This window comes from Neophocaena asiaeorientalis, unplaced genomic scaffold (genome assembly GCF_003031525.2).
Source record: "Neophocaena asiaeorientalis asiaeorientalis breed wild unplaced genomic scaffold, Neophocaena_asiaeorientalis_V1.1 scaffold409, whole genome shotgun sequence".
NCBI lineage: Eukaryota > Metazoa > Chordata > Mammalia > Artiodactyla > Phocoenidae > Neophocaena > Neophocaena asiaeorientalis.
Window position 1 is genome coordinate 2,574,209 of NW_020175208.1, and position 26,930 is coordinate 2,601,138.

The 26,930-nt window shown below is 39.4% G+C and overlaps 1 protein-coding gene across 1 annotated transcript in view; it reads right to left on the bottom strand.

The window, feature by feature from the left end:
* The window catches only part of ZBTB8A (zinc finger and BTB domain containing 8A), a 36,571-nt gene extending 15,552 nt beyond the window's left edge, over positions 1-21,019 (bottom strand). Inside the window, exon 1 of the mRNA XM_024765258.1 lies at positions 20,924-21,019. The gene's annotated coding sequence lies outside the window, so the exon portion shown is untranslated. The remainder of the gene's footprint in view (positions 1-20,923) is intronic.
* Positions 21,020-26,930: the final 5,911 nt, after the last annotated feature.

Consider the following 26,930-nt stretch of genomic DNA (forward strand, 5'->3'; position numbering starts at 1 on the left):
CCTGGCAAATCAGAGCACTGCATTCCCATGGCCAGTTACTGGTCTGGGCATGGACACGTCAAACAAGGCCAGAAAAAGAGGTTCAATCAAAACAAATCTTAGCATTTTTTATTGGAGCGACCAGAAAAGAAGACCACTCTTATGAGGATGTGAGCCTGGAGCTATAGTAGATTTTCTGCCACCATGAGGAGAGAGCCGACATGAGAAAGGACCAACACTGAGGAAAGCAGAGCAAAGAAACAGAAAGGCCAGCTCCTATCAACATCATCTTTCCCTAGACCAGAGGTGTTTGGGCTGTGCAGCATGGCATGTGGGATCTTAGTTCCCCGACCAGGAAGAACCTGCATCCCCTGCATTGGAAGTGTGGAGTCTTAACCACTGGACCGCCAGGGAAGTCCCGGTCATTCATTTCTATAAAGGGTCAGATAGGAAATATTTTAGGGCTTGTAGGTGTGAGAATGTGATTTATAATAAATATATATTTTGGAGTTTGTCCATGGTTCCTGGCTCACAGCTCCCCAAACCCTTGGAGTTTCCTAAGCAGTAAGAGCAATAGGAACATCTTTTGTTATAATATTTGGTCTTTTGTCCTCAGTTCCTGAAGTCGCATCAGAGCCATAAAGGTGAAATGGACATCTTGTTATTATGAAAAGCCCCTTTCAACCATAACTGAGTTTATGTTAATAAGGTGATTTTCAGAAGTCCCCTAAAGATTGGAGGAAGTTGCCAGGGAAACCAATCCGTGGATTAGATTAATTAGATTAGAGGGTTGGAACTTACAGTCTCACCTCACGACCTCTGGAGAGAGAGGCTGGAGGTTGAATCAATCACCAATGGCCATTGAGTTGAGTTAGTGTTGGGAGAATTGCTTGGTTTGGGGAAAAAAACCACACATTGTAGTGGGCCATAGATCTCTCTCACAACTCCTTAACTTCACCACTGTATTGCTCAAGTCAGAGCACAAAACCATCTAGACAATATGAGAAGGAATGGGCATGGTTGTGTTCCAGTAAACCTTTATTTACAAAAACAGACACAGGCTCCTTTTGCTAACCCCAGCCCTAGACCCAGTCATGGCTTAGGCTGTATCTATCCTTGGACTTCTCAGTTATTTGAGCCAATAAATGTCCTTTTCCTTCAGCCAATTTGAGTTGGCTTTCCTTTTAACTTGTAACCAAAGAATCCCAATTTATGTTATATCTGAATTCTTTGGTAACTTTCATCTAACTATTAGTGCAACTTTTGTTTAAAATCCATTCTTAACCCGGAAAGGAATCAAAGTTGGCTTCACAGAGGAAAGATTAATTGATGTCCAAGTCATTGCCAGTTCTTTTTCAGACATAAAAGTGTTACATAAACACAAATTCTATTCTTAAAAGATTTAATAAAAAGTTAATTCCTTGGGGGGGAAACAGATTTTCTTTTTCAGTTTAAGTTTCAATAAGAATTTGCTTTCCAGGCAATTTGTAGACATTTGAAGTGAGCGTCAGTATTGTTAAGAGTTGCAAACTGCAGTCACTTTGTACAAATTTAAACAGGCTCCTTGCTGAGAGTTGATAGGGAGTGGGGGGATGTTAACAGTGAAAGTAAAGTGGAAAATTTCTTCTCCTGACTGCAGAGACTTGAGCACTGCCTTTGACAAGCAGAAGAAACAACAGAGGACCTCTGAAAAGGCTGAGAGCTGTGGGGAATGACTTCAGCAACGGACGGTGTCAAAGGGCAGTCACACAACTCTTCCCTAAAGTGAAATACCCCAAGTTGGCAGCTGAATTCCTAGTGCTATATACTCTTGAAAATATAATTTCAAGATAGGATTGAGAGTGAGTTCCAGGGGCTTAATGAAGACTCCAATAAATAAAAGGGAAAAGGCAGTTCATACACACACACACACACACACACACACACACATCTAGGTAACACACATATGGCAGGGAGGAGAAAGAGAACAATCAAGGATGACTCCAAGCTTTATGGCCTGAGTACTGGCAGAAGGGACTTGCCATTTGTTGAAATGGGAAGGACTGGGAGAGAAACAGGTTGTAGGGGCTGGTATCTGGAGCTCAATTTTGGACATATTAAGTTTAACATCTCCTGTTATTTATCTAATAAGAAATAAAGAGTGGGCAGCTCGATATATGAGTAGCGTTAAGGAAATAGGTCCAGGCTGGGGATATAAAATTGGGAATCGTCAGCATATAGACGGTATTTACAGTCATAAGATTAGATGTGATTACCAAAGGAGGAAGCTACATAGAACAGAGGCAAGTCCTTGGCACTCCAACATTTAGAGAACAGAGAGATGAAGAGGACCAAGAAAAGATACCTGAGAGGAAAGCCAGAAAGATAGGAAGAAACATCCTGGAGGTGAAGAAAGTGCTTCAGGGAAGAAGGGGCGATCAACTCTGTTAGTTTGGGTAGGATGAGGACTGAGAGTTGACCACTGGGATGTATCAGTGGTATGTGTGTGTGTGTGTGTGTGTGTGTGTGTGTGTGTGTGTGTGTGTGTGTGTGTGTGTGTGTGTTAGGGTGGGTTTAAGGGAGAATGGAATGAGAGAAACAAGCACACACAACTCTTTTCAAAGAGTTTTGCTTTAACAGAAGGAGAATAAGGGAGGAAACTGGGGTCAAGGCTGAAGAAGAAGTTGAATCTTTTAGAAAGAAAAAAAAATAACTGAAGAAATAAACTTCCAGATGAAGCAGGAAGGGGTTGAGAACACATTAAAATGGTTACTATTAGAAAGGATTAGTGAGGGGTGGGAGAAGAGGGTACCCTCTCTGCAACAGGAAGAGAGAGTGAAAAAATGTACAGATATCTAAGAGAAGGAGGTGACATGGGAGCTCATTACAGATGCCGTTGATCCCTAAAGTATCACTATTTACGAAAATGATGAGGATGGGGGAAATGTGGTAGAATTACAGTAGTTAAATGTAAAAATGTATAGCTGATTTTTAATCTACTCTGATTTATACTTTTCACTCAAATCACAAGATTAAAGTATCATAACATAAGCTGAGCTTAAACCATAGTAGATACTCAATAAATATTCAGTGGATTTGTACAGGTGAAACTGTTTCATTGCTAGACTATAGCAATTGACAGGCAGGAGAAGTTGCCATTTTTCCTTAACCTACCCATCTATGGATGAATAAGTTTGTTTTTTGCTCGTCAGGAAGCAGGGCTTTCATAACTAAGGCAACGGATTTTGGTTTCCGTACTGATCATTTTTACCTCTTCCTTACCTATTTAAGCCAAACAACTGTCCTTTTGTATTCTGCTCTGTTCTGATGGGTAGCGTCTGGGGCTGAGAGTCTGACCCAGGATCTTTCATCAGTTAACTTTCTGTAGGATATGCTAAATGGGTCATAATGGATATCAGAAGACCAGGGGAAGAGAGAAATTTCCAGCTTCTAGCTCTCACAGTGGCTGGTGTTTGTTGTAATAGTAGCAGGATGGGAGGATTCTGGACAGCAGCTCAGGCAGATGCAGAACCTTTTTGGTGGTTCCAATTCTGATCGAGGTGGCAACTCTTCAGCAGATCTAACACTGTGTCTCCAAAGGTCCAGCAAGCAGTATATGCTTGTGGGCTCAGCTTTAAGGGCTGGTGAACTCTAAGCCCTTGTGATTAGCAGCTTGTCGCCTCTGAGTATCATTTCCTTCTTTCTTTTTGTTCCTCTAGACCCCATCCTCATTTGTGCTCTTCTAGGCCTTCCCACACCCTTGTATTGGGTTGGCCAAAAAGTTCATTTGGGTTTTTCCGTAACATGTTATGGGAAAAAATTTCGTGTATTATATTATCTCTGTCTGGAATATCTAGAATGACTCCCATTTTCTGGATAGGACTATATAATCTTGGCGACAGAAAAGGTTCCAGGAAATAGACCCTCTAAGCTTGAACAGAGTGATGGCCTTACTGCCAATGGAAAATGGAGATGTAGTAGCACTATGATTACCTACCTACCTTATCACCTGTGTTTGCTTAGGATGAAGTCCTATTGAAGGCAGTGCTTTGGGAGATGAAGTGTAATTGCTGCCCTTCCTCAGCTCATACATATGGTTCCAAAGTCCCTACAACAAGTTGACCAAGGAAGAAAAAGTTACGGCCAATTTAGAGATGGTCTGGCACCATATGCCAGCATCAACTGGAAGTGGATAGTTGAAACATCACAAATCCCATCAGGAGTGTCCCTGAAAGATTCTGGGAAGGAAAATCTCCCCAGTGAGCATCTGGTTGCCCACTCTGCATAGAGAAAGAGATAGACACAGGTATAGATTTTACCCTGATTCATGGACAGTAGCTAACAAGTTGGCCAAAGAGTTAAGGATTTAGAAAGAACCAGACAGAAGAACTGGTGAGCAAAAGGCATGGGGCGAAGAGGCAGGTGGAAATACCTCTTGGAATGGCCACAGGGTAAGAGACGTTAGTGTCTCACGTGAATGCTTAATAAAGGGTACCCATTGCAGAGGAGGCTCTCAGAAATCAGGTAGACAAGATGATCTGTTCTGTGGATGTCAGGCAGCCTCCTTCCCTAGCCACCATGAAGCTTGCTGTATACTCCATCACCCAGAAGCAGCTTACCTGATAAAATGGTGGAATAACCAACTGAATATTCCATTATGGCCCCATAAGAGAGGTGATACCCTGAGAGATCGGGGTGCTATCCAAATGGATGTGGTATATAATTTTAGCCACTGACCAATACAGATGCTATTATTTCCATAACTAGAATACTCACTTCTAGAAATCAAGGGATGAAAGTGGCAGTGCCTCCTTTCACTTTTACCTCTAACAGCCCACTTACAGAATTCTTGCTTTCTGTCCCTACAGAGATCTTGTCTCTCAAAATAGGAATGTTGCCACCAGGGAAACAGTGCATGTTTCCACTAAATTTGATCATAACTGACCTAAAAGAAGAATGAACGTCACCCATTTTGGGGAAACGATGATGGTGTCATTGTTTGTATGAAGGAGAGTTGCATACTGGAAAGCAGACTCGTGAACTTGTTTAGAATTTTAAATATGGGAAGAGTGGTATATGTGGATGCCATGTAGCCAAAGAGGGCGGACTATATTGGTCATTTACCTGTTGTCTCTCAGTTCAACACCTGCCATGCTCTACTCTACTCTCTACTGATGTAATTGGAATTCTGCAAATGACATTTCCCAGGCTTCCATCCTTGCAGCTGGCTTCCTGTTAGAGTCTATCAGTAGGAGGCGCCAACAGGAGATCAGTAAAAGGAAAAATGTTTCCTGCTTTGGGCAGTGAAAACGCAGCAATTTCTGGTGGCTGCTGGCTGTTGGCATAGCGGCAGCAGGAGCAGGTGATTCTGGACTCCAGTAGACTTTCCAGCCTTTGGACTTCCCCTCTCTGATAGAAGTGGTACCTCTCCAGCAGATCTAGAACGACTGTGACAGCAACTCCAACTGCACAGCAGCCAGCACAGACTTGAGAGCTCCAGCTCAGGGGCACAGCAGCTTCTGATCTATGATTGGAATTCTTTTTTGTTGTTGTTTTAAAATATTTATTTATTTAATTTATTTTGGCTTCTCCAGGTCTTAGCTGCGGTACGCAGACTTCTTAGTTGCAGCATGTGGACTCTTAGTTGCAGCATGCATGCGGGATCTAGTTCCCTGACCAGCGATCGAACCTGGGCCCTCTGCATTGGGAGCATAGAGTCTCACCCACTGGACCACCAGGGAAGTCCCTATGACTGAAGTTCTTCTAGCTCCCCTGACCCCTTTTTTTTCCTTTTGCTATTCCAGCCCTTCTTAAACTTTTGGAAGCAATTTCATATATTAAATTTCTTCTCTTTGAAATACCCAGAGTGGTTTCTGTTTCCCTGAGGAGACCCTGACTGATAACATTTCTAGTCCCTAAAAGAGATAAATCTAAAAAACGGATCTATCCTGAGACTTGCCCTTCTGGACAAATGATATAATCTTCCCTCTCAGCTTCTCTCTTAACTTTTACTTCTTACAAACAACCATAGTCAATAGAAACTGCATTTATTTTGTTGTTGGTACTGTTGGTGCATTGTTTTTTGTCATTAACTTATTTAAGCAAAATTTTAAGCACTCACCAAAGTAAAAAAGATAATATGGCGAATACTTGGTGTATTTATTACCCAGCTTAAACACTGATCGATTTTGCTAATTTTGTGTCTTGTATCTGCCTCCATTTTCCACCCAGAATATTTTAAAATAAAATCACAGGCATCAAACCATTTCACCCACAATATTTCCTGTGTACTTTCGACATGAGCCTCCTTCCATTTCTGTAATTACAGTTGGACCTCTGTTATCCTTTGCCTGCACAGGACCCCTTTCTCTTCCTCAGCATAGGTTTCTTCTTTTTCTTTTGGGAACTGCCTTCCAAAATTTGGTGATGCTGTTCATCCCTTTGCCTCCCTGACTCCATGGACATGTGAACTACACTTGTCAGTCTGAGTGTGTTATGGAAGCTAGAGAATAAAGGTCTCACTACGCAAGGGCATGGGCCTTAAGGATCGCATGAACCTAGAACTGCAAAAAGTTACCCTCAACAACTGGGAAAGCCCACCTAAGAACTATACTAACACAGAAGAAAACTAGATAGAACTGTTTCAGAGAGAGTCCTGATGATATTATTTTAATACCTGAATCCAGCTGTGCCTAAAACCAATGCTCCTTCTGGATTTTTAGTTATGTGAGCCAATACATTTCCTTTTCTGCTTAAATTTAAGTTGGATTTCTATCATGTGTGACCAAGAGTCATGTATTACTAATTCATAACACTCTCCAAGCCTGCAGCGATAGCCCATTCAAGAATACTCTATTTAGCAGGGAGAACATATTTCTATAAATGGGAACGTTAATAGAATCAGTGCCATTAAGGTCATCATATCACTAAAGCATAGTTTCTGGTGTTGCTATTTTGCAGTTATTTTTTCCCTTCATATTCCCTGAAATCCTGGGATGCCTCCGGGCAAAGTTCCTTCCAACTTTGTTCATTCAGACAGTTGTGAGTCATTTCTTCTCAGGCTACAGTAATTCCTATGATAGCTCTCATGATGTCAGAAGTCTTCCAGCAATCTCTAATTAACAGCTGATCAGTTTTTTAAAAGTGTTTCCCTGGTTTGAACCACTGTAAAGTATCGATTTTAACATCCAAAGTAGTATTTTTGTTTAGTACTCTTACGGTAACTTTAGCTTTAACACTTGTGATAAGTTATTACGGGTCAAAATCATTCGGCGGAACATGAAATAATGACAGAAAGTGAGACTGTGGCATAGAAACACAAATAGATTAGTGAGGGCTCTCAAACTCAGGGACATACCATCTGCTAAATCAGCTCTCTTTAGTGCTAATTGTATTCACTGGCTGAGCGGTTATTTTTTAAATGCATGAACCACAATTCAGTACTGTATCAAATTTATAAATATGAACATATACAGAGATGAAAAGCACTATAATAAATTAGTGCGCAAGAAGTTACGTCTATAATGAAATTTCTTTCATGTTTAAAATAATCTAGGTTCTAGCTAATAGTAGGCTTTGAAATCCCAAACTTCCCAGAAATTATTTCATAAAAAAGACTAAAAAAGCAGTTGGCTAGAGACTGGGGCCTTCACGTTCTCATTATAGGCCCAAAGATCCAGCTTTTGCTGAATCCTTATATGCCCAAGTCTCTGGAATACAGACAAACCAGGGACACTATGCTAACAGAGGTAGAATATACTCAAGGTTATATCATACAATTGCCGAAACAGGACATCTGGGAATATTGCTAAAGAAGCATGAAATCAATACCCAATCTTTTACTATCATATCCTATCAGTTAAAATCTAATAATTCCTCTATTCTAATCTGAAGCACAGTAGTAGGTCATGACTTTACAATTTTTTGCTATTATAAATAATGCTGCAATGAGTACCTTTGCACACAGATCCTTGAGCACTTGTGAAATAATTTGATTCCTAGAAGAGTACAGACAGATTACCTTCCCAAAACACTATATCAATTTAAATCTTTACCAACATGAAATGACAGTGCCCTTTCCCCCCAACACTTTCATTAACTCTGGATATTATCTCTTTAAAATGCTTCTCTTCTACCCTTAAGGAAAAATACCAGGGAAATATCAATACTATTATTTAACATTGTCCTGGAATTACGAGCCAATGAATTAGGCAATATAATTAAAATATGAATATTGGAAAAGATGAAATGGTTATTGTTATTGCAGATATTATATATCTTTACATGCAAAAGTAAAATTAGAAAACTATTTTCTAAAGTAAAATTCTGGGCTTCCCTGGTGGCACAGTGGTTAAGAATCGCCTGCCAATGCAGGGGACATGGGTTCAAGCCCTGGTCCGGGAAGATCCCACATGCCGTGGAGCAACTAAGCCCTTGCACCACAACTACTGAGCCTGTGCTCTAGAGCCTGTGAGCCACAACTACTGAGCCCACGAGCCACAACTACTGAAGTCCCCGTGCCAAGAGCTTGTGCTCTGCAACAAGAGAAGCCCCCACGATGAGAAGCCCGTGCACCGCAATGAAGAGTAGCTCCCGCTCTCCGCAACAAGAGAAAGCCCATGCACAGCAACGAAGACCCAATGCAGCCAAAAATAAATAAATAAATAAAAATTTAAAAAAATAATAAAATAAAGTAAAATTCTTGGGCTTTTGTCATGTTGGAGTAACTGGTACTAGACTTTGCCTTCTGCTATAAACAATTAGAAAACTGGACAAAATACATGAAAAAATTGTCTTCGGACAATGAAAACAGGGCAAGTGAGACTGTGATCTCCAAGAAAAGGAAACAAATGAGGCAGCCTATTATCACTCTGGCTTTCTGGATTTTGATACAGGGAGGGGAAATCAAACTGGATTGAATAGACAGAGGTGGTGTTCAAGAAGGCTGAGGCGCCTGGCAGTTGTGGGGCAAAGTACCAGAGAGAGGCAACTACACAGGCAAAGAGATCAATAAATCTGCACAGGAGTATTCTAGAGTCTGTGCTGAACACTAATCTACAAATGTGTAAGGTTAAACTACAACAGTTCAGCTGAAAAACAATTGGGGAACTGTGAGCAGAAAAATTCCCAGAGCTCACACAGGGTTAAGAGACAATTAAGTTTTGACAGTCAGGATAAAGATTCTTCACTGAACACCTAGGGCATTTACTAGAGACCCCAGAAGAGAAACACCTTAGTAGAAGGACTAACCTAACTCAACAGTAAAGATGACTCTAGAACTGCCCCAAAGTTCAAAAACAAGCTTCAAAATCATCAAGCTGATTCATCTGCAACTTAACTAACACATAAACCAAAATTCAAAAGTCTCTGAAGGAAAAAAAAAAAAAAGTCTTTGAAGGAAAACAACAAAATTCAGATACTCAAAAACATATAATTACAATGTTCACCATTCCATCAAAAATCACTAGACATGTGAAAAAGCAAAAAAAGTCACCTTAAAATCAGAAGAAAAACTGGTCAATGGAAACAGATCCAGGAATGAAAGAGATGCTAGACTTAGTAAACAAGGATGTAAAAAAGAGTTAATATACTTAATAAAATTTTATATTTAAAAATTTTATATTTAAGTTTAATTTAAAATTTGAAGAAAAACATGAATATATTGAGAGAAAGACAAGATATAAAAATAATCAAAAAACTCTAGAAACAAATGCAATATCTGAAATTAAAAATTCGGTAGATGGGCTTAGTGGCAGATATTATAAACTGCACAAGAATAATCCATGAATGTGAAGACATAGCAATGGAAATTATCCCAACTAAAGTTTTTTAAAAGAACTCGGGCTTCCCTGGTGGTGCAGTGGTTGCGAGTCCGCCTGCCGATGCAGGGGACATGGGTTCGTGCCCCGGTCCGGAAAGATCCCACATGCCGCGGAGCGGCTAGGCCCGTGAGCCATGGCCACTGAGCCTGCACGTCCGGAGCCTGTGCTCTGCAATGGGAGAGGCCACAACAGTGAGAGGCCCGCATACCGAAAAAAAAAACAAAAAAACAAAAAAAGAACTGACAAAAAATAAACAGAGCCTTAGTGACATGTTAAACAATATCAAATTGGTCTAATATATTTGTAATTGACGTTCCAGAAAAGGTGGGGACAGAAAAAATATTTGAAGCAAAGAGGAGAAACATAAATATACAGTTATAAGGTCCTTACACTATACATCAGAGGTTGACAAACCTTTTCTGTAAAAGGTCAGATAGTAAATATTTTAGGCTTTGCAGGCTAGTAGTCTTTGTTGCAACTACTCAACTCTGCCACTGTAGCATAAAAATATGCCATAAACAATACGTAAGTGAAGGGCTGTGATTGTGTTCCAATAAAACTTTACTTACAAAAGCAGGGAGTAATCCCCATTTGGCCTGAAGTCTGTAGTCTGCTAACCTGTGCTATATATGAAGTGGTACAATATATGATAATAATAAGGGAAAATGCATATTACAACACTTGGAGCAACTGTTAAATATAAAACAAAGAAATTAAGCTAATAAGCCAACAGTGGGGATAAAACAGAATACTGAAAATTACTTAATATTCTTTTATTGAGGCAGGAAAAAAGGGGAAGAGGAACAACAGAGATGGCATAAATAGAAAACAAATAGCAAGACGGTACACTTAAATCCAACTATATTGATAATTATATCAATGAAAATATTCTGAACTGCATTTAAAAAGGAGATTGTCAGACTGGATAAAATTGATGACTCAAATATATGCTGTCTACAAGAAACACACTTTAAACTTAAAGATACAAATGTTAAAGTAAATAAAGGTAAAAAAGCATATGATTAATTGTAAGAGAGCTGGAGTGGTTATATTAATATCAGACAAATCAGGCTCAAGACAATACCAGAGCTAAAAAGATATTTTATAATGATAAAAGGATTAATTCATTAAGAAAATATAACAATGATAAATGTGTACATACTTAATAACACAGCTTTAAAATACATAAAGGAAAAACTGGCAGAAGTGAAAAAAGAAATACTGAAATTCATAATTATTATTGTATATTTCAACACTCCTCAGTAATTGGTAGAAGGAAGATAGAAAAATCAATATGGATATAAAACACCTGATCAACACTATCAACCAACCTGGCCAAATTGACATTTATAGAACACTCTATACAACAGATTAATGGAATAGAATAGAGTCAGAAAAAGACATGCAAATATTTTATCAATCAATTTTTTTAAGTAAGGCTCATTTCATCAATTGTTTTTACAAAGGTGACACAGTAATTCAATGGGGGGAGTAATATTTTCAAACAAATGGTGCCAGAACGACTGTATATCCATTACAGGAAAAAAATAAACCTTGACCCTTACTTTACACCACATATTGATACAAATTTTCACTCAAAATGGATCATAGAACTCAATGTAAAAGTTAAATTTCTAGAAGAAAACATAGGAGAAAAATCTTTAGGACCTTGGGGTAGGCAAAGATTTCTTAGGACACAAAAAGCACGGACCGTAAAGAAAAATTTGACAAACTGTGCTCTTTGAAAGATACCATTAAGGAAATGAAAAGCCCAGCCATGAACTAGGATAAAATATTTGCAATACATATATCTGACAAAAGACTTGTATCTAGAATACATAAAGACTTCAAAAAACTCAATAATAGGACAAACAACTCATTGGCAAATGATTTGAACAGATATTTCACTAAAGATATACAAATTAGCACATGAAAAAATTTCAACATCATTAATCATTAGGGAAATACAAATTGTGGTTTTACACAATGAACAATGAAAGGTCATTACACACCCACTGTAATGGCTAAAACTAAAAAGACTGACAGTACCAAGTGTTGACAAGGATGTGGAGAAAGTGCATCTCATACACTGCTGATGGGAATGTAAAATGGTACAATCAATCACTTTGGAAAACTGTTTAGCAGTTCCAATAAAGTTAAACTTACTCTAGGACCCAAGAATTCCATTCCTAAGTATTTACCCAAGAGAAATGAAAACATGTCCACAAAGAGACTTGCATCAATACAAGAATCTTCATAGCAGCTTCATTCATACTAGCGCTAATCTAGAAAGAAATGTCCATCAACTGGTGAATAGATCAATTGTGGTACATCCATACCATGGAATAGTAGTGAGCAACAGGAAGGAACAAACCTCTGATACACACAATGACATGAATGAATCTCAAAAGCATTAGCCTCAACAAAAGAAGCCAGACACAAAACAGTACAAACTGTGTGATTCCAGTCACATGAAATTCTAGAAACAGGCAAAATTAATCTAGAGTGACAGAAAGGAGATTGATGATTGCCAGGGGCTGAGAGTGAGACAGGGGCGTTTACTTCAAAAAGGCATGAAGAGGGCTTGCCTGGTGGTGCAGTGGTTGAGAATCTGCCTGCTAATGCAGGGGACACGGGTTCGAGCCCTGGTCTGGGAAGATCCCACATGCCACGGAGCAACTAGGCCCGTGAGCCACAACTACTGAGCCTGCGTGTCTGGAGCCTGTGCTCTGCAACAAGAGAGGCCGCAACAGCGAGAGGCCTGCGCACCGCGATGAAGAGTAGCCCCCGCTTGCCACAACTAGAGAAAGCCCTCACACAGAAACGAAGACCCAACACAGCCAAAAATAAATTAATTAATTAATTTAAAAATATTTTTTCTAAAAAAAGGCATGAGAAAAAAAAAGATAGGACGGAAGTTCTGGGTGATAGAAATGTTCTATATCTTATTTATGCTGATTGTCACACATGAATACATATCAAAACCCACTGAACTTGTACACTTAAAACCGGTACATCTTCTTGTATGTAAATTACAGCTTAAAGTCAATTTTTAAAAACTCCTTAGAAACAAGAGAATTTGAGAAGATATCCCAGTTATAAAATACACAAAGTGAATACACAAAAAATGAGTAGCTAGTTATCAGATTGCAATGGAAGGTTCTTCTTGCAAAATAGTGAAAATTAAATATTTTAACAAGAAATATGCAGAAACTTTATGAAGAATATGATAAAGCTCTGTAATGAGGATCATAAAAGAACACTTGAATAAACAGACTACTACCTTAGCTTCCTTTCTGTTCTCTGCTTTTACCAGAGGGATCTGCTAAAATGTAAGTCAGGTCATATCATTCCTCTACTCAAAACTTCCAATGGTTTCCCTCTCAGAAAGAATGCCAAAATCTTTACCCTCGTCTAAAAGGGCTGCAAGATTTCCCTTCCTCCCTCTACCTGCCCCTAGCTCTAACCTCATTGGTTTTGATGTTTCCCAATGTGCCAATGCACTCCTGATGGCCCTTGTGTCGGGAACACTCTTCACCCAGATCTTCACATAACTTGTTCCCCAACTTTATACAAATCTTTGCTTCAGTATCACTATCAGAGGTTATCTTGACAAATCCATCTTTAGTGTGGGAAGTTTCAGTTGATCACTAGGGCTCAATAGCTGTTGTCATAGAAACTATATCATATGTGGCACAGTTTAGAAACCAGGGGAAAGGATTAAAAGGAAACATGATAGCTGTCTTCCAATACTGAAGGACAATTATGTGGAAGAGGAAGTAGAATTATTCTTCAGCAGTAGACTAGTCCTCTGGACTGATCACTAGAACATAAGTTCCAAAAGAGCTGACTGTTTTGTTCACCTCAGCATCCCTTGCACAGAGCATGTCTGGCACACAGATGCTCAGTCATATTTGTTGAATAAATGTTCAGTGTAGTTCTGAAAAGCAAGAAGGACGGATGGATAGGACTAAAGGGGGACAGATGTTAACTCAGTATAAAGAACAGTTTCTTAAAAATGAGAACTTGATGGGATTTTTTTGAACTCAGGTGTCTTGATCTAGTGCCTTCATATTTATATGCAAGCAAACTAAGGTTTGGAAAGTTTTAAGTCGATGGCTATTATACTGCTTGTCTCAGTCCATTAGTGGGTTTTGAAATCAATTTAGTTAGGATTTTAAAGAACACAAAATAGAATTTAAAATAGTAGAGCTTATTGCAAATAGTAAGAATTCTTATATGAATTTTTTGTTTCAGATAGAGACAGAGATTAATAAGCAGAATCCCAGGTATGTGTGTATTGGGTCAAGATGTAAAATGTAGTATTTCTTACTGCGGGTTTTGGTAAAAAAAAATTTTTTTTTGAGAAATACTGGGTTAGGGGGCTTCCCTGGTGGCGCATTGGTTGGGAGTCCGCCTGCCGATGCAGGGGACGCGGGTTCGTGCCCCGGTCCGGGAGGATCCCACATGCCACGGAGCGGCTGGGTCCGTGAGCCATGGCCGCTGAGCCTGCGCTCCACAATGGAAGAGGCCGCAACAGTGAGAGGCCCACGTACCGCAAAAAAAAAAAAATTAAGCTGTTCAACAACAGAATTTGCCCCCTTGCAAAGTAATGAGTTTTATTTGCAGTTGAGGTAGAGGCAGAATGTCATTGACTTAGGGTGAATACACTTGGGGAGAGGTGGGGCTAGATGACTTCAGGAATTTATATTTTTTCTTTATATTTGTCTATATTTTCCAAAAGGATCATACATCCTTTTTAAAGTGATTTAAAGTAGTTTTAAATACATATATATGAAACACATTTTACAATAGAAACTAGACATTTTAAATGGAGATGAGATGGTTTCTGTAGGTTGACATTTAGCACCATTTGTCCTGGAATCCAAGGCAAAAGCAAAAAACAGAGAAATACAAACAATTTATATAGTGCTCACATCATTTGCCCAGTAGAAATGAGCACTGTTCTGGCACTACCTTTTAGGAAGAATTTGTATGTGAATTATTATGAGGATATAAAATTTCATTATAGAGAATATTTGGACTAATACAATAAACTTCCTAATTGGTCTCCTTGCCTTTTATCTTTCTCTCTTCAATCCACCCTGAAGTATGTTTTCTTTCCAGATTCTCCTGTTTAGAATTCTTTAGTGGCCCCTTCCTGCCTACTGGATAAAGTCCATATTTCTATGAATGGATTTAGTACCCTTTACGACCCAGCTTCTGCCAATCTCTGCACTCTCATCTCCTACCAGCTACCTCACCTCCCACTCTTAAGCTATATGCCATTCCCAGGCACGCTATACCTTTCATGCCGCCAAGCTTTTGTACATATTGTTCCTGTGCTACAATAAAACCACTCTTCTCAGTCTGAGAAACTCTCACTCTTCGTTCAGAGTCAGCTCAAACAGAGGATCCTTCGGGAAGCTTTCCTTGACTTCCCTGGGCTCATGTTTTTGTTTGTTTGTTTTTTGGCCATGCCACGTGGCATATGGGATCTTAGTTCCCTGACCAGGGATCAAACCCGTGACTCCTGCCTTGGAACCGTGGAGTCTTAACCATTGGACCACCAGGGAAGTCCCCTCTGGGCTCATGTTAATTGCTATTCCCTCCATGCCCCATTGTACTGTATACAGGTATGCCATGGCAAGTGCTAGAATGCATTTGTCTATTCTGATGTATGTTTCCCTGCTACATTGTATTGAATAATATCCATATGAGGAGAGACGATGTCTATGGGTATGCCCAACTTTAGTTTAATGTTTGGGATGTGGTAGACATTCAATAAATATCTGCACCAGTGTCCTTACACTAACTAAGGTTCTTTTTTTTTTTTTAAATAAATAAATTTATTTATTTATTTATTTTTGGTTGCATTGGGTCTTCGTTGCTGTGTGTGGGCTTCCTCTACCTGCGATGAGCGGGGGCAACTCTTCATTGCAGTGTGTGGGCTTCTCATTGCGGTGGCTTCTCTTGTTGTGGGGCACGGGCTCTAGGCACATGGGCTTCAGTAGTTGGGGCAGGCGGGCTTAGTAGCTGTGGCTCGCAGGCTCTAGAGCGCAGGCTCAGTAGTTGTGGCACACGGGCTTAGCTGCTCCGCAGCATGTGGGATCTTCCCGTACCAGGGCTCGAAGCCGCGTCCCGTGCAGTGGCATGCGGGTTCTTAACCACTGCGCCACCAGGAAAGTCCTGAACTAACAAAGGTTCTTTACATGACTTTCCCTATATGTTGCCTCTAAAGTCAAGGACGTCCTGGGACTTCCCTGGTGGTCCAGTGAGTAAGACTCGCGTTCCCGATGCAGGGGGCCTGGGTTCGAGCCCTGGTCGGGAGCTAGATCCTGCATGTATGCCACAACTAAGAAGTCTGCATGCCACAACTAAGAGCTCATGTGCCGCAACTGAAGATTCTGCATGCCCCAGTGAAGATCCTGTGTGCTGCAACTAAGACCCAGTGCAGCCTAAATAAATAAATAAATATTTAAAAACTAAAAATAAAATAAAGTCAAGGACATACTATAATTAATTCAACAAAAACATTTCAAAGGCAAGCTAAGCTAATATGCTTTGAGTACACTGTCCTTTGGAATTTTATCTTGACATGGGGTTCAAGCTGATTAGCTATCACCTTTTTTTGTGTCCTCACTGTGTACTATACATAACTTTACTGTGACATATATCACACTAATTTTTGTGTCTGTCTTTTCCTGTAAACTCTTTGAAGGCAGGTGGAGTCATACTTATCTTTTTTTAATCCCCATTTTATGGCCCAGAGTCTGGTCTACAATCTATTAAAAGTTTGTTGGTGATAAAATATATCTATTTTAGCCCCAAACCCAGCATCTTAATAGAAGCATCCCAGTAAAGTCAGCAACAGAACAAGGATGCCCTCTATTACCACTACATATTATTTAACACTGTTCTGGAGACATTAGCCAATGCAATTAGACTAGAGAAAGAAACTACAGAAAGGAACACTGGAGTGTAGGAGGTAAAATTACCATTGTTTTCAGATAAGATGATTGTATACCTGGAAAATGCAACAGAATCAACTGTAAAATTACCGCAAACAAAAAGAGTATTCATTCAGGGCTTCCCTGGTGGCGCGGTGGTTGAGAATCCGCCTGCCAATGCAGGGAACATGGGTTCGAGCCCTGGTCCGGGAAGATCCCACGTGCCATGGAGCAACTAGGTCCGTCCGTGTGCCACAACTACTGAGCCTGAGCTCTAGAGCCTGCAAGCCACAACTACTGAGCCCACATGCCACAACTACTGAAGGCTGCATGCCTAGAGCCCGTGCTCCACAACAAGAGAAGCCACGACAATGAGAAGCCTGCGCACCACAATGAAGACCCAACACAGCCAAAAATAAATAAATAAATAAATTTATTTAAAAAGAAAGAGAGAGAAGGACAGACCAGTGGAGTATACTAGGAAATCCAGAAATGTACCCCAGTATATGCAGGAATTTAATATATGATGAACAATAAAAAGATAAGCAACTTACTATGTGGCACTGGGACAATTTTTAGCCTTCTGGAAAGAGAAATTAAGCTGGATTTTCACCTCCCATCGCATATCAGGATAAATTACATATGGATCAAAGACTTAAGTGTGAAAATAAGGCCATAAAAGTGCTAAGAGAACATTTGGAAGATTTATAAACTCAAAGTGGGAAAGGCCTTTATAACCATGACTCAAAATACAAAAGCCATAAAAGAAAAGATTGATACATTTAATTACATAAAGATAAAACAGAATTCTGTATGGCAGAAAAAATCACAAAAAGGCAAAAGACAAATAACAGCATGGCAAACATGTCTATTAGAGAAAGGGCAATCTCCATAATATACACCAAGCTTCTAAGAAATTGGCACAGTAACCTAAGATAAAATAAGACAAAGGATAGTTCACAGAAAAAGAAATACAAATGTCCCTTATCATATGAAAGGATGTTCAACCTCAGCCATAAAAATATAAATGCAAATTAAAACTATACTCTAACACAACATTGTAAAGCAATTATACTCCAGTAAAGATGTGAAAAAAAAAAATAAAACTACACTGATGTTTCATTTTTCCTCTCTCAAATGAGCAAAAAAATCCAAACATTTGATAATATTGATAAGACTGTGGGAAAGCAGGTACTTTCAATCTTTACTGGCAAGAATATAAATTGGTATGACCCCATGGCAGGCAATTTGGCAACAGTTCTCAAAATTATGAATGCATATATTCTCTGACCAAGCAATTTCACTTCTGGGAATTTATCCTACAGGTATATTGGTACATGATCAAAGTGACACATGTACATAGTTATTCACTGCAGCACTGTTTGGAATAGCAAAAGACTAGAAAAATGTCCGTCAGTAGGGGAGGACAGTCAGATGGAAAGATGGCTATGATACATACATGACACATATGATACATGATACACATAGTTAAGTTTTTTTAAAAAAGGGAAGGAACAGGAACTTCCCTGGTAGTCCAGTGGTAAAGAATCCGCCTTCCAATGCAGGGGATGCGGGTTTGATCCCTGGTCGGGGAACTAAAATCCCACATGCCGAGGGGCAACTAAGCCCGTGTGCTGCAACAACTGAGCTCGCACACCTCAACGAGAGAGCCGGCCTGCTGCAAACTACAGAGCCCACGCACCCCGGAGCCCATGCGCCACAACTAGAGAGAGAAAACCCGCATGCCACAACGAAGAGCCCACACCGCAACGAAAGATCCCGCACACCTCAACGAAGACCCCACGTGCCACTACTAAGACCCAACGCAGCCAAAAAAATAAATTTTAAAAATAATAAAAAAAATTTAAAAAGCAAGGAACAGAGTATATGTGTGTGTGTGTGTATACACACACAAAATACAAGGGAAAAAACTAGAAACTCTGGAAGGATTAACAAGAAACCCAGGATGATGGTTGCCAGTTGAAGGCAAGGTGGGACCTGGGAGACAGAGGCAAAGATGGAAGGGAGACTTTATATGGTATAATTTTTTAATATTTTGAGTTTTTTTTTAATTTTTAAAAATTATTTATTTATTTATTTTTGGCTACGTTGGGTCTTTGTTGCCGCACGCAGGCTTTCTTTAGTTGCAGCAAGTGGGGGCTACTCTTCATTTTGGTGCACAGGCTTCTCATTGTGGTGGCTTCTCTTGTTTCAGAGCACAGGCTCTAGGCGCGTGGGCTTCAGTAGTTGTGGCACGCGGGCTCAGTAGTTGTGGCACGTGGGCTCAGTAGTTGTGGCTCACAGGCTCTAGAGCGCAGGCTCAGTAGTTGTGGCACATGGGTTTAGTTGCTCTGCGGCATGTGGGAATCTTCCCGGACCAGGGCTCGAACCCGTGTCCCCTGCATTGGCAGGCAGATTCTTAACCACTGTGCCACCAAGGAAGTCCCAATATTTTGAGTTTGAATCATATGAATATATACTCAAAAATAAAAATTTTAAAGTGTGTCAAACAAGTGGGTGAAATATTAACTATCAGTCTCATATTTAGCCAGATCTAGGTTGTAATTCAAGATTAAGATATCTTGGGAGCTCTGAGAGTAATGATATTCTGTGCCTACTTAAGTCAAGATTCATGTGCTACATGAACAAGTGACAAGATGACATTCCATTATGAAATGTTAAGAGGTTGTATTTCTTGGGAGAAAAGGAGAGAGAGAAAGAGAGAGAGAGAGACAGAGAGACAGAGAGAACAACCAAGCTACTGCCAGAGGCACAAACAGCTGCAACTGTCAATCTGCTTACTGGTCTGAACACAGCGATGATGACAGGAGTGGGAAGGAAGGAAAAGATACAAATGTCCTGAATGGGAAATAAATCCATGGGTCTTGATGGCTGATTGAAAAATCTTACTACATATTTTCAGAAAGCCCCACAGTAGTCCCCAGAGCTCTTATAATTCTTATTCGATTTGCCTAATTGTACCAAAGTGTACCACGATTTGCAATTGGCTGTGGAAGGCTAGAGAGACATAAAGAGAACACAGCGATTTTAAAAACATAGCTGTTTAGTAGTATCACTAACAGAAATTAGGAAGCCAGGAGGAAGAAAGCCAGGTTAGAGAAAAAGCAATAATGACTTAGGTTTTAAGTACATGGTGTTTGATGTGAGTGGGAAATCAGGTAGCCGTGGCCAGAGGGCCACTGGAAATGATAGTCTGAAGTTTAAGAGGGGAAGTCAGACTTGAAGGTGGAGACGTGGGAGATATTTGCAAATAGAGATGAAGGGGCTCAGAGGAAATCCGGGCTGAGGAAAGAACCAGGAGGACTGTGCTGACCGTGGAGCAGAATGGGGAAGAGAAGCCAGAGTTACAGACAGAGAATTACAGGGAGAATCAGGAGAGCATGTGACATGTACACGGAGGGTGGGGAGCTTTAAGAAGCAGTGAAGGGGTCAACACGGTGAGAAATGAAAGGGCCACAGCAATAATAATAGTAGCAATGTGCATTGTCTCCTGAATCCCGACACACAGCAACCTACCAGGTAGATGGTATTGCTAGCCCCATTTTACAGAAAAGGGTATTAACCCAGGGAATCCCCTGGAGGTCCAATGGTTAGGACTCCCTAGGACTCTGTGCTCTCACTGCTGAGAGCCAAGGTTCAATCCCTGGCTGGGGAACTAAAATCCCATAAGCCGCAGCAAGGCCAAAAAAAAAAAGGGGGGGGTGGGCAGATATTAACCCAGACAGCGACTCCAAAGCTGCAGGATGTAACTGATGAGCTATACTCCTTGAACACTGTCTCGGGGAGAGCTGGGAGATCAGAGTTCTGACACTAGTTCTACCACTAAATTAGCTATATGTCCATAGACAAGTAACTTTCCCTTTCTAAGTTTCATTTCCTTCTCTGCAAATTGAGGGTATTGGTCTAGATAAACTCCAGCTCATATGTAAATTTGAGTCTTTGATTAAAGCAGAATGGAAGAAATACATACACAAGATAGGCAATGAATTAAAAACTTAGCCATAAGTGAACAGGGAGACCTGGCCAAGAAAATCAGAATGTTGAATGTTTTATACAGTGACTTTTCAAGCAATAAACCCATACTCTGATACATAAAATCTATAATTGCAAAACTCTACTTTTTATCTATATATTTAAGTCAGGTATAACATCAAGAATTAAAATTTTTCATACCTGGAAATTTATAAATGCTGCTCTTGAAACCCTGCTAAGTTGATTGAATGGAGTAAAAAAAGGGAAGATTCCAAGTCTGTATATGAAGGATTGTCCTGTAGAGACAGAAAAGAGCTATTTACAATGAACTTTTGTAATAAGAGACAGAAACATCTGCTAAGGTACATAATAAATATTCAAATAAATTATATGGGAGCATTTATCAGGTATCATTTTTTAGCATACAAAAATACATCACCTGGCACAGAATATTAGCTGACGGGAATCTTATCCACCTACCTATCTACCTATTTATAACCCAAACCTTAAAATTAAAATCTGCAAGAAAAGATTTCCAAAATTAAAATATATTATGGCAAACTGAAAGCAAACATACTTTTTAACTTTGAGAATAAAATAAACTTCTTAAGACAACAGCTATTCAAAGGCACGCCAATAGATGAAATACCAAGACAGCAACATATGTTCTATTACTCTTTTCCTGCAAGTGGCATCAATATGATTTGCAAGAAAACCAAACAGAATAGCTTTAAAGATTCAACTTGAAAAGTTAAACATTTCTTTAAAACTCTATGGTTAAGAGGGAAGTGGGGGGGAAAAGTCCTACTACATATGTTCAGAAAGCCACACTGCAGTCACCCAGATCTATCATTCAATTTGCCAGATTGTACTACAGTGTACCACAATTTGCGAGAGGAGCTGCAACAACGTGTATTAAAAACGTTTCAGTTTCTACTATATTCCAAACCTTTTTCATTACCAAAAAAAGAAAAAATCTGTTCAACTATTTTGTACATTGACCATGAAGTTTGGTTAATGTAGTGACTGTTAAAGCTTTATGTCCATAGGCAGTGGAAAAATGAATTTAATGCTTTTTAAATCAATGAATTAAGCTAAGAATTCCCGCCAAAATAATTTTGACTAAATTAATGAAATCACTTTTTAAAATAATGTTTTTTTCTGATTATAAAAGTATTATATACTTACAGAAAATTTTAAAAATACAGGTAGGTATAAAGAAGAAAACAAAATGAAATAACTTTTAAATGAGCCTCCTGAAAACACCACCAGAGAAAAGAGAACTGCTCAAATATACTTTAGTTAGTAAAACAAATGCATCAGCTATCCACTCATGAGGAGGTCTAAATTCTGGCAACTTAAACCATTCAAAACACTGACCTAGAAGTTTACAAAAAAATTTTTTTGAACAGCAACCAAAAGAGAAAATAGCCAAGATGATCTGAGTATTCCATAAAGTGTCATGTGATTTCCTCTTATGATTGGCAAAGTTTATTTAAGAAGAAACAAGTCCCACAGTCTTTATAGGTGGGAAGAATGGGAGATTTAAAAAAATCTTTTCTTTTAATCTTTTTTTTTTTTTAGATGTTGGGGGTAGGAGTTTATTAATTAATTTTTGCTGTGTTGGGTCTTCATTTCTATGCGAGGGCTTTCTCTAGTTGTGGCAAGTGGGGGCCACTCTTCATCACAGTGCGCGGGCCTCTCTTTTTGCGGAGCACAGGCTCCAGACGCGCAGGCTCAGTAGTTGTGGCTCATGGGCCTAGTTGCTCCGCGGCATGTGGGATCCTCCCAGACCAGGGCTCGAACCCGTGTCCCCTGCATTAACAGGCAGATTCTCAACAACTGCGCCACCAGGGAAGTCCCTAAATTTTGTTTTTTAAACAAAGGGACAAAAAACAAACTAAGAGCAAAAGGTGATGGAGTTGGGAAGCAGCAAACTTCTTACAGTGGTTTATCAACACTTTTTATGTGTTTACATTTAAAGTACAGCAAAGATTCCTTAAAAAACTACAAATAGAATTACCATATGACCCAGCAATCCCACTACTGGGCATATACCCTGAGAAAACCAAAATTCAAAAAGAGTCATGTACCAAAATGTTCATTGCAGCTCTATTTACAATAGCCCGGAGATGGAAAGAACCTAAGCGCCCATCATCGGACGAATGGATTAGAAGATGTGGCACATATACACAATGGAATATTACTCAGCCTTAAAAAGAAATGAAATTGAGATATTTGTAATGAGATAGTACAGCAAAGAATAGAATTGGCTATGAAAAGGATTTTAAGAAATACCCATAATTAAAACAGCAGGATCTAATTTAGGGGTAAACTAGGATTCTGTACTTGGAGGAACAAAACAAATAACTTTTTTTTTTTTACATCTTTATTGGAGTATAACTGCTTTACAATGGTGTGTTAGTTTCTGCTTTATAAAAAACAAATAACTTGTGAGAACAACTCCTCCCGACCCTAAAAGCTCATCTACCCGAGGAGGGCACTTAGTAAAGGGTATTCACTTTGATAGCTTTAATGTCAGTATTTCAACAATGCTACTTAAGAGCACTAACTAGCACTGTGCAGTGCACCGGGTCTGTACAGGGGCAAAAGCAAAATTAATTCCGAGGCTTTTTAAGAGAACTGACTTCTGAACATAGTCTGTGCCCAAAACAGTTTATACATACTTGATGAAATGTCAGTTTTAGCGATAACCAAGTTCTACCCTGGCAGAAATTAGTTAAGAGTAGATTTGTGTATTAACCCCCAGCATCCTTTCTAACTTCCTTGTGGAAAATTAAAAAGATCATTTCCCAGACTCCTTTACAGTTACGTTTCCCCACGTGAAATGGGGCCCATCTATCAATGTTCTTCCGTGAGATTTGGAGGCAGAAATGAGGTGGGAGCCACCTTTCTGCTGCTCTGGCTGTTAATGCTGGCAAGCACATTTATGGAAACATTGGGTTTTTCTGCAGCATTCCAGTGCCCAGAGCCTCATGGTTGTCGAGACAAGTTTGGTGGAGACAGCCGTGACTAGCTGGTGGGTGTTAAGGGGCAGTTTCAGAATAGCACTTTCTTGACCCTTGAATTGCAGTGAGCAGTGTCATCTGGAACTCAGAAGTGCCAGTGGTGGCCTCCCGATTCCCTCCCTTGGAGGCCCTGTTTGGCAGTCTGGTCCTGGGAATAGTTTCTGAAGGCCCAGCCCACAGCCCACTCCTCTCAGCCCTTCCAATGATTCTGCAAACGAATTAGAATGCTAGAGTGGTTGCTCTTTCCTGCAACTAGGCCCAGATGACATATTAGCACATCAGTTGCCTCAAAATGTAAGCAGAAGGGTGATTAGTCTGTGGGCAGCAGTACTGGGCAGTGTGCTTGCCGGTACAGGCTCTGGAATCAGACTGCCTAGGTGCAAATTCTGGCTCTGCCACACATTAACGTCCCTGGGAAGTTAACCTCCCTGTGCCTTAGTTTCTTCATCTGTAAAATGGGACTAGTAATAATACCTATACCATCTAGAGTTATGCGACGCAGTAAATGAAAAGATAATCTAAGTGCTTACAACAGTGGCTGTCTTATAACAAGCCCCTGAGAGATGTTAGCTACTATCAGAGTAATAATAGTAATCACTATTATTCATTATGCAGGCCACTTTAAAACACTACTTTAACTGAGTAGGAAATGTAAACATTTTAGAATTTTATTACCACACATTTTCTTGTAGCCTAAAGAATGCTTACTTATACAAAAGTGGACACAGAAAAAATTTGACTGGTTCCCATATTTGTATACTCAGAGAGAGTGATCATTTCAAAACCACAGTGTACCTGAGGATAGCAAACCTCTACTCTAACTAGTCAATTAATTAGTTACTCTAACTAGTTATTGGAGACCTCATCCTAAGGAAGAGTTATTCTTTTTTTTCAACTGAAGTATAGTTGATTTATAATGTTGTGTTAGTTTCTGCTGTACAGCAAAGTGATTCAGTTATACATACACATATATTCATTCTTTTTTAGATTCTTTTTTCATATAGGTTATCAAAGAATATTGAGTAGGGTTCCCTGTGCTATACACTATGTCCTTGTTGTTTATCTATCTTATATATAGTTGTGTGTGTGTGTTTATCCCAAGCTTCTGATTTATCCCTCCCCTGCTCCACATTGCCCCTTTGGTAACCGTAAGTTTGTTTTGGATACCTTTAAGTCTGTTTCTGTTTTGTAAATAAATTCATTTGTTTCTTTTTTAAAAAAATTAGATTCCACATATGAGTGATATCATATGGTATTTGTCTTTCTCTGTCTGTCTGACTTACTTCACTTACTATGATAATCTCTATGTCCATCCATGTAGCTGCAAATGGCATTATTTCATTCTTTTTTATGGCTGAGTAATATTCCATTGTATATATGTACCACATCTTCTTTATCCATTCCTCTGTCGATGGGCATTTAGGTTGCTTCCATGTCTTGGCTACTGTAATTAGTGCTGCAATGAACATTGGGGTGCATGTATCCTTTCAGATCATGTTTTTCTCTGGGAGTGGGACTGCTGGATCATATGGTAGTTCTATTTTTAGTTTTTTAAGGAACCTCCATACTGTTCTTCATAGTAGTTGTACCAATTTACATTCTCACCAACAGTGCGGAAGAGTTATTCTTTAGAAACAATTTTTGTCATTTTCCCATTTCAAATGTTACCTCATTAATTATGCTCTATGAACCAGGGTGTTTGTTACTTAGGTTTTTTTTCAGCTTCATTTAGATATAACTGACAAATAAAATTGTAAGATATTTAAAGTGTACATTGTGGTATACATATATATTGTGAAAGGATTCCTCCCATCTAGTTAATTAATACATCCACCACCTTAGATATTTATCTTTTTTTGTTGTTGTTGTTTGGTGAGAACATTTAAGTTCTACTCCCTCAGCAAATTTCAATTATACAATACAGTGTTATCAACTATAGTCACCATGTTATACATTAGATTCTCAGACCTTGTTCATCTTATAGCTGAAAGTTTGTGCCTTTTTACCAACCTCACCCAACATCCCCTACCCTCCAGTCCCTGACAACTACTTTCCTACTCTCTGCTTCTATGAATTGGACTTTCATTTTTCAGATTTCACATATAAGTGATAACATGCAGTATCTGTGTTTCTCTGTCTGGTTTAATTCACTTAGCATAATAAACCCTCCAGGTCCATCCATGTTGTCACAAATGACAGGATTTCTTTTTTCTCATGGCTGAATATTATTCCAGTATACATACAATCATATTATATATATATAATAATAATATATATATCACATCTTATTCATCCATTCATCCATTAACAATTAGGTTGTTGTGTTATTCAAAACTTAGGTTGTTTTTAAAATGTTATCACAGAGGAGGTTTCATAAGAATGAGATGTGTATAAGATTTGCAATCTCAAAGTTTAAAATTTAATATTTAGGCTTAGAATACTATTCTAATTTACATATTAAGAAGGTCTTAGATAAAATGATGGCCTGGTTTGGTTTGCAGAAGTGTCCTCTGATGATAAAAAATATATTGTAGATTTTGGAATAAAGCTTCCCCCAAATATCCTGAAACTGTAAGAACCTTGTGTTGCGCCTTATCCAACAATGCCAGTGAGATAGAGGGACCTGAAGCCTAAACAAAGGTGTTTGTTATACCCTCGACGGTTCAGATGCTGCTGAGAGTCCAGGACCCAAAGCAGTGCAGATTTCCTGAAGGGTTAGAAAAACAATTGAAAGAAGGCAAGTTCATCCTTGATTCGGTAGTTAGGTTTACACTGTTCTGAACTTCATACAGCTATACATATTTTCTCTTCCGTTTTGTTTTTTTTTGCGGTACGCGGGCCTCTCACTGTTGTGGCCTCTCCCGTTGCGGAGCACAGGCTCCGGACGCGCAGGCTCAGTGGCCATGGCTCACGGGCCCAGCTGCTCCGCGGCATGTGGGATCTTCCCGGACCGGGGCACGAACCCGCGTCCCCTGTGCATCGGCAGGCGGACTTCCAACCACTGCGCCACCAGGGAAGCCCCTCTCTTCCTTTTTTTTAAGAAAAAATCTTTTAATTCTATTTTCATGAGGTCAGGTATTCAAACTGAAATGTGAAATGTATTCATTCCATACCTATCTATTGAGCATCTGCTCTACGCCGGGCTATCCCTGGCCCTGGGAACACAGAGATGATGACAT